At 44.5% G+C, this 17,272-nt stretch overlaps 1 protein-coding gene across 2 annotated transcripts in view; it reads left to right on the top strand.

Moving 5' to 3' along the window:
• STK11 (serine/threonine kinase 11) overlaps nt 1-17,272 on the top strand; it is a 117,356-nt gene that overhangs the window by 60,849 nt on the left and 39,235 nt on the right. The window lies entirely within an intron of this gene.

The raw sequence follows: 17,272 nt of genomic DNA, 5'->3' as shown, positions 1-17,272 counted from the left end.
AGAAGTGGGGCCTTGCCATCAGCCCCACTAAAACTAAGCACCTGCCTGGGTATTTTGTACCATCGGACAATCCATCCCCATAACTCACAATTGGTGATGGGCCAGTTGTGGAGAGTGCAGAGTTTCCCATACTTGCCCAGTGTACTCATGACCGGCTCCGGTTTAACACCAGAGGTCTCACTCTGAATCAGTTGAGCGGCATTATCTTTTCATCGGCTGTGTAACACTGTGTTTAAGCTACCTGGTCTCTCGCTCCGCACGAAGCTCCACGTCGTCTCGCCCACGGTCATTCCCTCCCTTCTCTACACTTGCGAAACTTGGACCCCCCTAATGCAACATTTTCGCCGGTTACAAATATTTAGGCTGGCCTGCCTACGATCCATCCTGGGTTTAACCAGGCTGGATTGTGTGATGAGCTCACAAATACTTGAAAGATCTGGACAAAGTCCCATTGGTGACCTCTTACGTCAGGCAAGGCTGCGTTGGCTGGGCCATGTAGCCTGCATGGCCAGGCAAGGCTGCGTTGGCTGGGCCATGTAGCCTGCATGCCCAGCCACCGCATGCCTAAACACCTTTTGTTCCGCCGGATCGAGGTCTCTAAACGGGCGTGGCACAGGCTAGAGAAGAGATGGAGTGATGTGCTACAGGACGATGTGCAGCTGAGTGGACTTGTCGATGACTGGTACCAGCGGTGTCAAGGGCGGTATCTGTGGAGGAGCCTCGTGAAGGACGCTACAGGCCAGTTGGAGGCAGTCAGCCTCCAACAACAACGGAGGGCGGAGGAGCGACGCTCACAAAAACGAGCGGTGCACCGTGTGGCTAAAGCACAGAAAGTTAGCAGGGTACAGGACACAGGTGGTGCATCTGCCAGTCATCTCAGTCGACCTGTGCCATCTGGGTCTGCCCCGTGACCTGCCAGCAGGTGTTCGACACTTCACGTGGCCTCAAGGTGCACATAGCCTGCCACAAGCGTTGTGGTGACATCACTGCCACTTAGTGGCGAATGGCGGTTGTTCAGTCTATGTATGTATGTGTGAGTCGATATGTGTGTGTAACTCTGTGTGTTTAAGTCGATTTGTGTGTGTAACTACATGTGTCTCTCAAGTCGATGTCTGTGTGTGTGAGTCCATATGTGTTTGCGTGCGTGTAAGTCAATGGGTTTTTATGTGTATGGGTCCATGTCTGTTTGTAAGTCCATGTGTGTGTCTGCCTTTTTCGCCCGGGCAACGCCAGGTACTAACCGCTAGTCAGTCTATAATTTTAATGGTAGGTTTATTTGAACAGTGTGAGACAGAATAACAACAAAAATCCAGAAAAACGCATGTCAAAAATGTTACAAATTTATTTGCATTTTAATGAGGGAAATAAGTATTTGACCCCTCTGCAAAACATGACTTAGTACTTAGTGGCAAAACCCTTGTTGGCAATCACAGAGGTCAGACGTTTCTTGTAGTTGGCCACCAGGTTTGCGCACATCTCAGGAGGGATTTTGTCCCATTCCTCTTTGCAGATCTTCTCCAAGTCATTAAGGTTTCGAGGATGACGTTTGGCAACTCGAACCTTCGGCTCCCTCCACAGATTTTCTATAGGATTAAGGTCTGGAGACTGGCTAGGCCACTCCAGGACCTTAATGTGCTTCTTCTTGAGCCGCTCCTTTGTTGCCTTGGCCGTGTGTTTTGGGTCATTGTCATGTTGGAATACCCATCCACGACCCATTTTCAATGCCCTGGCTGAGGGTAGGAGGTTCTCACCCAAGATTTGACGGTACATGGCCCTGTCCATCGTCCCTTTGATGCGGTGAAGTTGTCCTGTCCCCTTAGCAGAAAAACACCCCCAAAGCATGTTTCCATCTCCATGTTTGACGATGGGGATGGTGTTCTTGGGGTCATAGGCAGCATTCCTCCTCCAAACACGGCGAGTTGAGTTGATGCCAAAGAGCTCCATTTTGGTCTCATCTGACCACAACACTTTCACCCAGTTGTCCTCTGAATCATTCAGATGTGCATTGGCAAACTTCAGACGGGCATGTATATGTCTTTTCTTGAGCAGGGGGACCTTGCGGGCGCTGCAGGATTTCAGTCCTTCACGGCGTAGTGTGTTACCAATTGTTTTCTTGGTGACTGTGGTCCCAGCTGCCTTGAGATCATTGACAAGATCCTCCCGTGTAGTTCTGGGCTGATTCCTCACCGTTCTCATGATCATTGCAACTCCACGAGGTAAGATTTTGCATGGAGCCCCAGGCCGAGGGAGATTGACAGTTCTTTTGTGTTTCTTCCATTTGCGAATAATCGCACCAACTGTTGTCACCTTCTCACCAAGCTGCTTGGCAATGGTCTTGTATCCCATTCCAGCCTTGTGTAGGTCTACAATCTTGTCCCTGACATCCTTGAAGAGCTCTTTGGGCTTGGCCGTGGTGGAGAGTTTGGAATCTGATTGATTGATTGCTTCTGTGGACAGGTGCCTTTTATACAGGTAACAAGCTGAGATTAGGAGCACTCCCTTTAAGAGTGTGCTCCTAATCTCAGCTCGTTACCTGTTTAAAAGACACCTGGGAGCCAGAAATCTTTCTGATTGAGAGGGGGTCAAATACTTATTTCCTTCATTAAAATGCAAATCAATTTATAACATTTTTGACATGCGTTTTTCTGGATTTTGTTGTTATTCTGTCTCTCACTGTTCAAATAAACCTACCATTAAAATTATAGACTGATCATTTCTTCGTCAGTGGGCAAATGGACAAAATCAGCAGGGGATCAAATACTTTTTTTTCCCTCACTGTATGTGTGGTTAATGCAGACTTGATGCCTTGCAAAAGGTATCGATTTGGTGTTTGGATTATCTTGAGTTGTAAGTTCATGATCACGTAACATGTTTTTTTTTACATTCTGATTGGAACTAACTATTCGGTGTGATGGCCTTCGATATTGACGTTGGAACCCGAGCGTTTGTCTTGAGCACGGCATAAAAGCATCTCAAATTGATTTGCGTGGAAGCAATTTGTGTTGTTTATAATGACAGATTGCGGGAGTGAAATTAAATAAGTACATTATGTTCATTCAATTGTGTTTCTGTTAATGGATAAAAGCGATGAGAGGAGCCCATTAATTCATGTTCCGATAATGCAAATGTAGTTTTTGTGGTCATAATTTCCGTGCATTATGAGTTAACGTTTAGTTTGTTTCCTGTGTCTAACCATTTGTTTACAAACACTGACTCCCCTCCATTCGTTGAACTTTGTCTCGCAATTCAGGAATAACAAGCAGGCTTGTCTGTGGAATCTTCGATCAGTGACCTTCATTTAGAACAAGGAGAGAGCTCTTGGAAAATAATTTGCAATGGAGACCTGCAAACTGAAACTCAAATACATAATTGGTTTATTTTAGGTGTTAGATCGTGCAAGTAGGAAGTCAGTCAGAGTGATAACCCTCCACCACCCTACAGAGCCAGACAAATCGAGTTGTCACATGGGGAAAATGTGCCAATTGATTCAGTTTTTGAGCAAAGCGGTTACGTTGAAAAGCAAGCAATATGTTGACAATTTAACACAATGCTTTCGCTGGAGATCACACTCCAGTGTCATCAGGTGTCGGCAAGAGCTCAGATCTCGCGTGAATGCACTCCCTACACTTCCTTTATTTTTTATTACACGATCGCACCAAAAGGAGCAAATTATGGGTCAAAACAATGGTCGTGAATGCCTACGTATGAAAATAATGTGAAACTTGCTTGAATCTTGCTGCAGTACACTGACTCCCAGCAAGGGGGCACCCTTAGTTCAGTCTTAGCTTGCAAATGCCATGATCCTTTATTTCCAGTTGGCTCTGGTGTTGCATTGTGGCCATGTCAACACGGGGCCAGCACTCACTGCTGATGTCTTGGATTTTGATCCAAGCAGTTACCTGCAACTTTAGAGGGTTCTCATTCACGTAAACACTCATTGCTGGAAAACATTCGAATAATATGTAGTACTACATAGCTTGGGCACTAGTTGGTAGCGTGGGCTCACTGTCTGGCTGCCTTCCAGCTCGTCTGTGGTTGCTCTGCCATTGTGAGATGCAGTTTACATCAACATTATTATTCTCAAGTGTAAAGAGTTTATTTTCCCAGCCTGGTCACCAATGATTACACAACCCCAACACCCCCTATCAGATAGCACTTAAAGCGACATATCTGAACTCCGAGTCACTAATTACTGAGCTTGAAGGTGCAGCAACCAGTATTTGATAATAGGGGCCTCTTGCAGTGTCTCCAGAAGTAGTTCTATAGTGATTTAAAGCTTTCGTAACTGCAGGGATTCATATTCTCGGTTCTTTCTACGTGACTTTACCGAAAGAACCAAGAATATAGTTCTATAGTGTCATCATATTCCCTGACATGTCATGCTCTGCTCAAGGAATGTCGTCGGCGCATTTCTTCATCTCAAGATGATATGATGCAGCTCATTCACAAATGTGATTCTAATGTGAATGAGCTGCCTCGCCCAGACTGTGGAGCAGCAGATAGGAAGGGGAGGCACATCCCATTGAGTGGAGGATGACTAACGCTTTCATCTTCTTTGGTTCTTTCGGTAAAGTCACGTAGAATGAGAATAAAATAATAAATTGATAAAATAAAATAACACAATAATATTCTCACGACGTTTCGACCACAACACAAGCGGCCTTCATCAGGTGAAGGGACGAGACTGTCTGGAGGACAGTGCTGGAGTGAAAAATCCACGCTCAGATCGCGACCTTTAAGCTGTGTGAGAAGAAACAAAGCGCCTTGACAAAGGAATTAGCATAGAATTTAGCATTGAAATGGCTGAGTGATTAGCTTGTGACTGGTCACAGAAATGGCTATGTTAAAGTTAAAGCATACACATCCGCAGAGGCACCCCTTGACAAAGGAATTAGCATAGAATTTAGCATTGAAATAGCTAAGTTAAAGCATACACATCCGCAGAGGCACCCCTTGACAAAGGAGTTAGCATAGAATTTAGCATTGAATTAACTGGTCACAGAAATAGCTATGTTAAAGTCAGAGCATATACATTCACCGAGGCCCCTAGTACAAATCAAACAGGAGAATTTAGCATTGAAATAACTAGGAGAATTTAGCATTGAAATAACTGAGTGATTAGCTTGTGACTGGTCACAGAAATGGCTATGTTGAAGTCAAGGCCTACACATCTGAGCTATTCACAGTAACTGGGCATACACTACAATATATAATGAATACTATATAGCGGACCAATAAAAAACTAAAATATAAATTACCTCAATGTTATCAATAAACTCTCTATATTCTCCAATCAGCTAAGCTACCAACAATAAGTCGTTATATATCACAATGCTATATGGCGGAAAAAAATGGGTGGATTCTTACCCTCAACTTTAGCAACACGGATAGCTATGGGCCCCGTTCAGACGGACGAGTTCATCCATGGTCGGAACAGAGGAGGGGAGAGAGACAGCTGCGAGGCGCTGTTATACTCCATGTTGTAAACCATACCATTAACCGTGGTGTGAGAGGTATTAAGAGTCAATGCCAGCGAAAGAGCTGCGGTCTGAAGGTCATCGTAAAATACAATTAATTAAGAACGGAAATGGTTTAAAACATCTTTCCAATGGTTACTAAGCCAGAATCCATCTTCTCTGCGGATGTGTATGCTTTAACTTAGCTATTTCAATGCTAAATTCTATGCTAATTCCTTTGTCAAGGGGTGCTTCTGCAGATGTGTATGCTTTAACTTTAACATAGCCATTTCTGTGACCAGTCACAAGCTAATCACTCAGCCATTTCAATGCTAAATTCTATGCTAATTCTTTTGTCAAGGCGCTTTGTTTCTTCTCACACAGCTTAAAGGTCGCGATCTGAGCGTGGCTTTTTCATTCCAGCGCTGTCCTCCAGACAGTCTCGTCCCTTTACCTGATGAAGGCCGCTTGTGTTGTGGCCGAAACGTCGTGAGAATATTATTGTGTTATTTTATTTTATAAATTTAGTATTTTATTCTCATTCTACGTGACTTTACCGAAAGAACCAAAGAAGATGAATCCTTGCAGTCACGAAAGCTTTAAATCGAAATTTATGACTAACGCTGTCGACAGAGAGAAAAAAAATATCTTAAATTGAAAATCGTTGGAACTCGAATTTAAATGCAAAGTGTACAGTGAGGGAAAAAAGTATTTGATCCCCTGCTGATTTTGTACTTTTACCCACTGACAAAGAAATTATCAGTCTATAATTTTAATGGTAGGTTTGTTTGAACAGTGAGAGACAGAATAACAACAACAAAATCCAGAAAAACGCATGTCAAAAATGTTATAAATTGATTTGCATTTTAATGAGGGAAATAAGTATTTGACTCCTCTGCAAAACATGACTTAGTACTTGGTGGCAATACCCTTGTTAGCAATCACACAGCTCAGACGTTTCTTGTAGTTGGCCACCAGGCTTGAACACATCTCAGGAGGGATTTTGTCCCACTCCTCTTTGCAAATCTTCTCAAGTCATTAAGGTTTCGAGGCTGACGTTTGGCAACTCGAACCTTCAGCTCCCTCAACATTTTCTATGGGATTAAGGTCTGGAGACTGGCTAGGCCACTCCAGGACCTTAATGTGCTTCTTCTTGAGCCACTCTTTGTTGCCTTGGCCGTGTGTTTTGGGCCATTGTCATGCTGGAATACCCATCCACGACCCATTTTCAATGCCCTGGCTGAGGGATGGAGGTTCTCACCCAAGATTTGACGGTACATGCCCCGTCCATCGTCCCTTTGATGCGGTGAAGTTGTCCTGTCCCCTTAGCAGAAAAACACCCCCAAAGCGTAATGTTTCCACCTCCATGTTTGACGGTGGGGATGGTGTTCTTGGGGTCATAGGCAGCATTCCTCCTCCAAACACGGCGAGTTGAGTTGATGCCAAAGAGCTCCATTTTGGTCTCATCTGATCACAACACTTTCACCCAGTTGTCCTCGGAATCATTCAGATGTTCATTGGCAAACTTCAGACGGCCATGTATATGTGCTTTCTTGAGCAGGGGGACCTTGCGGGCGCTGCAGGATTTCAGTCCTTCACGGCGTAGTGTGTTACCAATTGTTTTCTTGGTGACTATGGTCCCAGCTGCCTTGAGATCATTGACAAGATCCTCCCGTGTAGTTCTGGGCTGATTTCTCACCGTTCTCATGATCATTGCAACTCCACGAGGTGAGATCTTGCATGGAGCCCAGGCCGACAGAGATTGACAGTTCTTTTGTGTTTCTTCCATTTGCGAATAATCGCACCAACTGTTGTCACCATCTCACTAAGCTGCTTGGCAATGGTCTTGTAGCCCATTCCAGCCTTGTGTAGGTCTACAATCTTGTCCCTAACATCCTTGGAGAGCTCTTTGGTCTTGGCCTTGATGGAGAGTTTGGAATCTGATTGATTGCTTCTGTGGAAAGGTATCTTTTATACAGGTAACAGCTGAGATTACGAGCACTCCCTTTAAGAGTGTGCTCCTAATCTCAGCTTGTTACCTGTATAAAAGACACCTGGGAGCCAGAAATCTTTCTGATTGAGAGGGGGTCAAATACTTATTTCCCTCATTAAAATGCAAATCAATTTGTAACATTTTTGGCATGCGTTTTTCTGGATTGTTTTGTTATTCTGTCTCTCACTGTTCAAATAAACCTATCATTAAAATTATAGACTGATCATTTCTTTGTCAGTGGGCAAACGTACAAAATCAGCAGGGGATCAAATAATTTTTTCCCTCTGTATTAGCAGCAAAGGAAACACAAGAATGGATGTGGACTTGAGAAATAATCATAAGTATACTCGTGGTCAAATGAGCAGATGAGTCACCGTATAAATTCAGAGTAATAAATTTGCATTCTCGACGGCTTAAAAGGGCTGCTGCTCCACTTAGTCTCTTTGGTGAAATTGGAAATCCTTATATCTGAATAGGGGCTGTGTAGCCAGTGCTTTAGAGACGACGGAGGAGACTGGAACGGAAAAAAAATTAAGGTTTTAAAAATAAAAATAAGTGACGTGGAGAGAGGGGGAGGGGGACAAATCCGGCATGAGGCTCCCAGCCTACGCACGCGATTGCCTTTCGAGACACGTCGCTTGGTGGTAATTTAGTGAGTTCGCAAGTCTGGGGGGTTTTCCTGCATTGACGTCATTCGCGTCTCGCGGGAATTGAACGTTGGCCGAGCGTGGGCGTGCGATTGATGCTCTCCGAGCCTCGCTCTTTCTATCCCTCCCACCACCACCCCATCTCATTTTTACCATTATTATTCCCTCTCTCCTCTCTCATACTCTTAACTCTTGTTTTTGAAATTAATGAGATGTTTTCCCGGGGAGAGGAAGTGAATTTTTATGGCCGCCCTTCGTCACGCCACCAAAGAATGCATCACATATTCGCCCCCCTTGCCCTTGGCTCTTCGTGGAAAGGGCTTTCCTTACCTCTGTCTCCCAAATGCCATATTTTATTCTTGTTGCTTTTCTGCTTATTAAACAATAATAGTGCCGTGTTCCTTCTCTGAAATCCCATTGCTTCTGCAGCAGCATCACCAGTGGCAGTCCCGCAGAGATACTGGCCCCTGCCGTCAGTGAGAGATGACCGCTGTACCGCACCCTGTTTGACTGGGGAGATATTTGAACTGCCAATTGTTATTATATTGGACATTTGGCCACATCCTACGACACTAAGCCAGAGTCAATACACCATTAGGCTTCCCTAATTTTCCCATGAACAAATTAATAGATAACATTAATACCATGTTATCCCAACATCGTTGTTACCCGGGCAGGTGGTGTTGTCTGTTAAAACTCAATTTCCATTTAAATAAGGTCGTGAGGTCAAATTCAGTTCAGGGGTTGGTGGATAAAATGGGTACCACTTTAGTAAAAGTCAATACTGGGAATCCTATGTGACTTGAGGTTATTGAGGTATGACAATAATGTTCTCGGCCACGTGTCAGAAATGCTTGCACAACAACACCATCAAATAATGTTTGGTCTGCCAGGTCGACATACTCCATCAACATCACCTCGACAGCATTTGTTTGATTGGCATGCAGTGAAGACTCTTGTGCTAAGGATGGCACAGCAATGTTTAAAACGTGCACATCTGCCCCTTGATGAAATATGAGGCATAGTTTTTTTATAATTATTTTTCACAATTGTATTTCATTTGAGATATGATTGTTGTGTCCCACGACGGTGATGTTGCCGCTTTGACTCTTGCAATGAGCAGTGTAATATCACCCCACGTTTGAACAAATTATATCACGGGATGATATCTGAAGTCTCGATGGATTTCTTCACCACATCTACCCTCCAAAGAGTATCCATGGGCAGGCAATCAAACAGATGTTTGTTTCGTCCTCAGAGCTGGAATAAACCAATTTACTGTAATTGAAAAATCTAAATTAGTATGATGGATATGTATCCAGTCATTGGTGAACCGGGGTGAGACCATCCATTTGTGACAATTTGGAGAACTGTGCTGAATCAGAATATTTATACTGGAGGAATCTGGTGAGCTATAAAGCTCTTTTTCACAGATATCCGGTAGGGGCAGGTCAGAACGTTTCAACAAATAATACAAAAACACAATCGGAGTGCAAAATATAGGAAGGGAAACCAATCACTTGAGAAAAATGTGCAAATAATACGAAACTATTTTCTATTTTTCAGAAGCAACCAGGCCACAAACGACAGCTCAACAAAGTGGCTTGACATGTGGACATTTAAAGCAGCCAAATACTCTAAATAATCTAAATGCACGTTTTTAAATGTGGAGGGGTAAACTGGAGGACCAGGAGGAAAAAAATTCACCCGACCAAGGGGAGAACACGCAAACTCAAAATATACAGCAGGCGTCAGGGTTGGGATCGAACCCCCTGACTTCCTTCATACCAGGAGATGGAAGATAACATCTCGCCACAAAGTGCGGTTGCCCAGATATGAACCCCAGATTGCAGCGGTGCCCAGCGCTGCTCTGACACGCTACGAGCCCCCTGAGGCTGCCCGGCTGCCTCAGAGTAAGAATTTTTTTCATAACTCGCTGCCATCAGTGAGTCAGCAGGTCAATGTTTTTGTGGGAGAAGGCCCATTGAGCCAAAAAGCTCGATTTGAATGGCGACCGGGCCTAAACAGCTGAGCACATTACGTGGGAAGAGAGGGAGGGTTTACAAGGGTTGCATAGAACAATTGAGGGACATTTTATAAACATGGTCAATACACAATCAGACGTATGTACAATGGATATCTAGCTGGCAATCCAAAATAACATGAAACGTGGCACTCATGAGAGCAACATACATATGGCATTCTAAATGTAATTTTAAACACAGCGTGCATTACAATTGCATTTCATATCTTGAATTAACTGTCTTTCCAAAAATGGAATGATCAAGTTCTTGTAACAATTTGGATTTACTAATGATTTCAAAAGTGTGGCAGGATTTACTTGAGCAATCCTAATACTAAACTATTTTTATTTTACCAGGTAGACCCATTGTGCTATATAGCTCTCTTTAGAAGCAACCTGGCCACAAATGATAGCTCAATGAAGTAGCTTATTACGTGAAAATCTATAGTAGCCAAATACTCTTAATGCATATTTTTTTTTATGTGAGGGAATAACCAGAGGACCCGAAGAAAAATCCACGCGACCACCAGGAGAACAAGCAAACTTCAAATATGCAGGTGTCAGGGTCGGGATAGAATCCACGACCTTCTGTATACCAGGCAAGGTGGTTAACATCTCGCCACCATAGCACCCCTTTTCATTAACAATGCATTATCTGATTGACAATGCATTGTTGTTTGCAGTCCTACTCAGTCATCTTATTGTGGCTTATTGTGGCTCATTGGTGACGATTTTCTGCGAGTTCCTTATAAAAGCATGTATTCTACTGTTCCGCTCACTGCTACCTTATTACAGCTACCACTGATGTGTAGAACATGATATACTAGCAGAATCTTGACTTAAAGCTTTCGTGACTGCAGGAATTCATACTCTTTGGGTCTTTTGGTAAAGTCACGTAGATAGAAAAATAATAAAAAATCACGACGTTTCAAACGCAACACCAGCAATCGTTCTCAGGTGAAAAAATATAGCAAGTACATAACATTCGTGATCTGATCCCATCTGTGAAGGATGTGATCCCTGATACCCCGGTGTCTACAAACTAAGCTGTGGCTGCGGCAGTAGTTACATTGGGGAAACTAAGCGACATGTCTCGGACCGTGTTCATGAACATAAGGCAGATCTGAAACACAGTAGGACCAATACCTCGGCCGTGGCTGATCATTATTTTAATGCTGTGGGCACACACGAAATTGATTTCTCCAAGACGAAGGTACTCTGCAAACCTACTGGCTATCAACAAAGATTCGTTCATGAAGCCATCCAGATATATAAACACAGACAAAATTTCAACCGAGAAGATGGGTACAAACTGAGCAATCATTGGAAGGATGTTTTAACCAGTTTAAGTCATAACTGGCTGTGATGTGTCCATCCTACCTGCCGATGTTAGCAGTTATTTCCGACTCTCTGAGTTGCATTCCTCGACGTGGCGATAGCTACATTGATATGCTAATCTCTCTCAATACAATGGCTAGCCCAACAGCTTTGGGGTTCCTTAGATCTTCCTTCTCTAACCCGGCCCACTTACCCTGGGGCTGCGCCCATCTCAGGCCTATATAACACCCTGCTTCAGCAGCTCTCTTGCTGTATTTTTTCACCTGAGGACGATTGCTTGTGTTGCGATTGAAACGTGATTTATTTATTATTTTTATATCTACATGACTATACCGAAAGACCCAAAGAGTACTAGCAGAATATTTTGTAACGTGTGTCTTGTAGTTTTGTTTAAAAAAAAAATCAACAATGTCTTTCTGATCAAAGTGGAGCTGCTCTTCTATTTAGGTGGCCCTGAACCAGTGGTGGGAAATACACGACTCAATGGCAGGGGTTAGTCTGTCCGATTTACTGCTTGTCTTTTCACAAAGTAGTACTAAATTTATTATCAGTCCCAAAGGTGCCCTAACAGGGATTAGAACCCGCAGCCTTCTCTCCCTGTATTTATCTCTCTGGCTCGCTAAATGTCAAGGCTCTCTTTCAAGAGATCTTGCAGTGGGAAGTTTTGGACAATTCCTTTTGAGGGAGTGGGGTTTTTTTTAATTTAACGAGCGACGACTACCTGCTCTGACATACGGTTCGGAAACAGTCATGAACATACGAAAAAAATGTGCAAATGAAGATAGAGAGATGCATGCTTGGAATCACATCTTGGGACTGAAAGAAGAAGACATGGAATAGAGTACATTTTCATGTTAATGTCATGCTAACTATGAAGAAAATACAGTGGGCTTGTGCAGGACCGTTTTATAGAGAAGGGTTGATGGACGGTGATCCAGACTAATAATGGAGTGGTAGCTGAGGAATAGGGTCCATCCGGATGATGGCCTCCAAAGAGATGGAACAGTGAAATTGGTTTGAATGCATGCGCTAAATGGATTATTATATCGAAGGAAGAGTGAGAGGTGGTGGCAGCTTGGGGTGACCATCCAGCAGTGGATTAACCATGGCTAATGATGACAAGGGGATAACTCAAATGTCTGCAGAGACAGATTCACAAACTAATTTCCTGTATTTCTTTCTCAAATCTAGTTGATTCAACCCTTCCCTTGTAAGGGCCGGGTTACAAGGCCTGCGCCTGTGACCGTGTATGTAAGTCAAGGAGGCTAACCTCCGTGCCATTTGGCAGTAATGCTCACATGTTCCCAAGAAGTAGGTATTTTACAGGCACGTAACATTTTATTTTTACAAACGTGGTAAGGTGCCTCATCGTTTTTGTTCAGCTAATCCCTGTGCCATGGTTGCCTGTGCTGCACGGCGGAGAGGGAGACAGCACAGCGTTGTATTTATGACCAATGTCGACACTTGTGCGGATTAATGTCGGTCACGATGATGGGGATTCAAGCTGCTGCCCCCCCTTTTACAGTCGTGTGGAGGAGGGAGAGGCTCCACTTTTGTCTTTTGAGATGGAGAGAGATGGAATTTCAGCAACATCATTCTTCCTACATTAGCATATCGGTGTGTGTGTGTGTGGTGAGGAGGGTGAAAGCGTTGCTGTAGCAGTGTACACCTCTCCATAACACCGATTCTAATCTGACGCTGCTATGAACGCAGAGCCCGACGTCAACACCTGGTGAAGTGAGGAGATTTGTTATCGTCGGTGTCGCCACCCGCTGGAGCATGTTGGTATTAACCAATATTCGCAATTTCTCGGCAGGGCTCTTTGAGAATGCAGAGAGGATATTGTTGGGGTTGGGGGGGGGGCATCACCTGGCACTGTAGCACTTTTTGCCCGGCATTGCTGCTTACCTTTCCCCTGAACAATACCCAGCATGCCTCTCTTCATCGTCACACCTCCTTCAGGGTGCAGCGACATTTTTAAGCCACTGACTAAAAGTTTAAAGTAACGGAGTTCAGTGGGCCACCTCGGAGGGGCCTTCTATGTATGTATGAATGTTTAACTTCTTTCGCACCTTGCATAGCCTAAACAGTGGTCTGTCCACCTCTCTCTCGACTAAAGTGGTTTCTATTTTTGTGGGTAACGTTTTACCGAGTGCATTAAAATATATTATTAATCCCCCACATGGTTCTAAAACACTCTCTATCAAGTGCTGTCCATGTGAGGTTGACATGTTACACACTGGGGAGTCCAACATGACCTCAATAAATGGGTCGCCATGCAATAGTAAAGCTATGGTTTAAATTAAGGTGAGGCATTCATTCACTCGTGCTGGCTGAACTGTGTCCAGATTGACTACGAGGCAGCCGCTCTGTCCTTATTTTGGTCTAATTCCCATCAGAAATTAAGACAAGGTCACGCACTGACAAGTCACCAGGGCTACGGTCCTCACTGTTGAAGCGACGAGCCACCGTTTTTGGCCATCAGCATGGCGAACAGACAGAAGACGTGAGAAAAATCCATCGGCAAGGCGTTTACCGGAATCCTCAAAGAGGCGGTTGAAGCAAGAAAGAACATTCGGCTGTTTTTGTCTTGACTGCGTGGATGTTGAAAGGCTAAGTTTTTCATACGAGAGGCATTTGAGCTTAAGTGCAGTCCCTTCCCTGCACTTCTTCAGGTCCAGACGCTTTCATGAGGTTAATGGGGATTGTCAATTACAGGAGAGGATGTAAGCGCACCTGCTGTTGCCAGAGTACCCTTTAAATCCAAACACTTTTGTAATATTTACACTGAATTTCTGTTTTGCAGGGTAAATTGCCACCCACATCCAAGTGGAGTTTTTTTTTATGTACCGTGCTCATTGTAACGGAAGTTTGACTCTGCGTTAAACTCGATGGCTCGCACAATCAACGAGCTCGCCAGTTGTCGTTCCTATTTTTGTTTTTTTTTTTTCTCATCCCGCCCGCTGCCAGCGACTGCGTCATGCGTAAATTGGTTTGCGTTATCTCCCGCGAACACCTGGGGAGATTTAGGAGAGCGGCGGCCGTGGACGGCGCTCGCCAGGCACACGACGTCCGCGAGATTCTCGCACGACGCTTAACTCCTTCTCCACCCCCCTCGTGCAAGTTGTCAGCCCAAAAACCACAACGTGATTGCAATACTGGGTGATTTACCCACCGCGGTAGTGAGATGTGAACTTACCTCGCCTGGTATACTGGAGGTTGTGGGTTCGATCCTAACCCTGACGATATCTGTATATTTGGAGTTTGCATGATCTCTTCCCATGGTCGTGTGGTTTTTTCTCCGGGTCCTCCCGGTTTTCCCCTCCATATTTACAATCAACATGCGTTCAGAGCAGGGGTCGGCAACCTGCGGCTCCTGAGCCGCATGCGGCTCTTTAAGGACCACTTCATGACGTTATTTATTAAGGATCACCATCTGGTATTCACGTGGCATCGCGGCTTTTGAAATATTTATGTTTTTTTTTGCGAATTCCCAAAAAATGGTCTTTTTATTATTTTGGCTGCCGACCTCTGGTTTAGACTATTTGGCCACTGTTATAAATTTTTACGTGATAAGCCACTTCGTTGAGCTTACCACGTGACTTTACCGAAAGAACCAAGAATAAGAGCTGTATAGCTCATTGGCCCTTACCTGGTAAAATAAACATTGTTTTGTTAAACCTGGCTCTCAGCACCTCAAGCTTTAACAGTAAAGCCGAAGAATATATAAGGAGCTTTAGTCTGGCTCCCTTAGCCTTGGCCATTTATTTTGAACCCTTGAAATTCTAAATGTGCTTTGCTCTAGCTTTAGGCACCTTGGACTGTAAGGGTGAACCATAAGCTTATTTAAGGTGCCTTTCTAAGTGTAGCAGTTCTTTGTACACATCTGCTACATATGTGGGTTGTCTTTCTGGCTGAAACAGTGTATTTAGAGATCTGCACCACCGCTGCCACTGTGATGTAGTGCTTTGACAGTGCGGTTTCACATATCACAGGTTTTGGTATGTCCATGATGCTCCCAACAATACGCCATCTTCCCATACCCGTCTGTATCTAAAAAACTTGAGTATTTTTTACGCAGCCCTCAGCCACACAGCCCTCTCCAGGAGGGCATAATTTGAGTAGCATTGGTTCAACACAAGTAAACGCTGGACTGGTTTTGACATTCAGTGTCTCATCAGCATATTTTGGGCGTGCTTGAACCAATGCAGAGTCAGGCTTGCTTGAACCAACCCAGTATGTACTTGCTCACCTATTTGGTGATTTTTGCGCTTTATTGCCCCATGCGCATGGATTTCCTCTGGCTTAATCCAGTTTTGTCCCTCGTGCGAAACACTCGCTCTTGATACGTACCGAGAAATGACTGGATGCATAGCGAACATTATTGTAACTTGGCAAAGATGGTATCAAAGTGCAATGTTGCAGACAGGCCGTTAACACAAGTTGCTTTTGCAGCAGACGCAATAATGGATAAGACACACAGGGGATTGTGGAATTCCAACATCAATCTCGTACTGAGTCGGCACGTGGCCTCTTAAGGTCAAATATCTGTTTGTGGCCAGGGCAAGGGTGATTGCTGACCGACACTGTTCGTTGCAGACAGTGGTGGTGATGATGATGCTGTTGTTGCTACTACTAATATTGCTTTAAATGTTTACGATTCTGCAGCCACCGTCGCTGCTGCTAATAACTGCCGCTGATGATGATGTTGCTGCTCTTGCTGTTGCAGTGATGGTGCTGGCTTTGCGGAAAGGCTCACTGGTTAATTTGACGGCCTCTGACATTTTTCAGAAGTGTATACGCACGCACATGCAAGTGGGGTTGCGTGTGCGTGGATGTGTGTGTGCACGCGCGCGTGCCCCTGCACATTGGGGGCGGAGGGGGTGGGCTGTCGTGATTGAGTGTAGCTGTGGGGGCGGAATGTGGGACTGCAAGTAAGGGGGGGGTTGCGGGGGGTGAGGTGGGAGGGGGAGCGGAAGTGAGGGGCGGGGTTGTTTTCAGGCCGGAGATGGGCTGCTTGTTGTGTGGTCGCATTGGAGGTTTCACCTCCGCGCCTGCATGGCCTAACATTCACCACCGAGACACATCTATGTGATTTGTAAAACAAATTAGTTTTTGATGATTAATAACTTAGTAATTGATTTTTTTAAAATAGTTGGCATCCTCTACAGATATAAAGTGTGATGTCAAAAAAGGCCCTTTGTTGACAAGTGAAAGCCAACGTTTTGAGTGTTGCGTCTCATGCTTTAATTGTCCGACTGATTAAATTGAGAAAAATAAAGCCTGTGCCTATGAAGCCACAGACTGCTGCTCGCTTATTTTTACAACAGAGATAACGAACCGTAATACATTGCTCTCGGCTTGCTGTGGAGAAAACATTGAATTTAAAAATAGAAATGTGTCTCTTGTTGAGACAGACACTTTATAATGACTCGGCAGCGCGTACTGCCTGGGTGAGGAATATGCATCTGTGAACGAGAACGATACAAATTGGGTAAATAAGGCGGCGTGATGGGCTGTCTGAAATAAATCCGCCGTAAGCGATGAGGGAGAGGTGGACGTTTAGCCCAGTGTCAAAAAGAGTGGGTGTGGACGGAAAGATGAAAACCTTTCAGATAATGGGAGAAGCGGGGAGAGGAGCGACCTCCCATCGTGTACGGAGTGATGTGCAGCAGAGAGAGGTGACGTTACTGCTGTTGGGATCGCAGGGAGGGGCAGGGAAAGGCAGAGTGAGTTGTGATTCATCTTGTGGTGATATATCTAGGCCAAGCAGCATCATGGGAAAAAAACCTAAGCCCAATTTTAGCATCATCTC

Source organism: Petromyzon marinus, chromosome 44 (genome assembly GCF_048934315.1).
Source record: "Petromyzon marinus isolate PM22_M1 ecotype Great Lakes invasive population chromosome 44, UKy_Petmar_22M1.pri1.0, whole genome shotgun sequence".
Lineage (NCBI taxonomy): Eukaryota > Metazoa > Chordata > Hyperoartia > Petromyzontiformes > Petromyzontidae > Petromyzon > Petromyzon marinus.
Note: the sequence above shows the minus strand (reverse complement) of the source record. Positions and strands in the feature narration are given on the sequence as shown.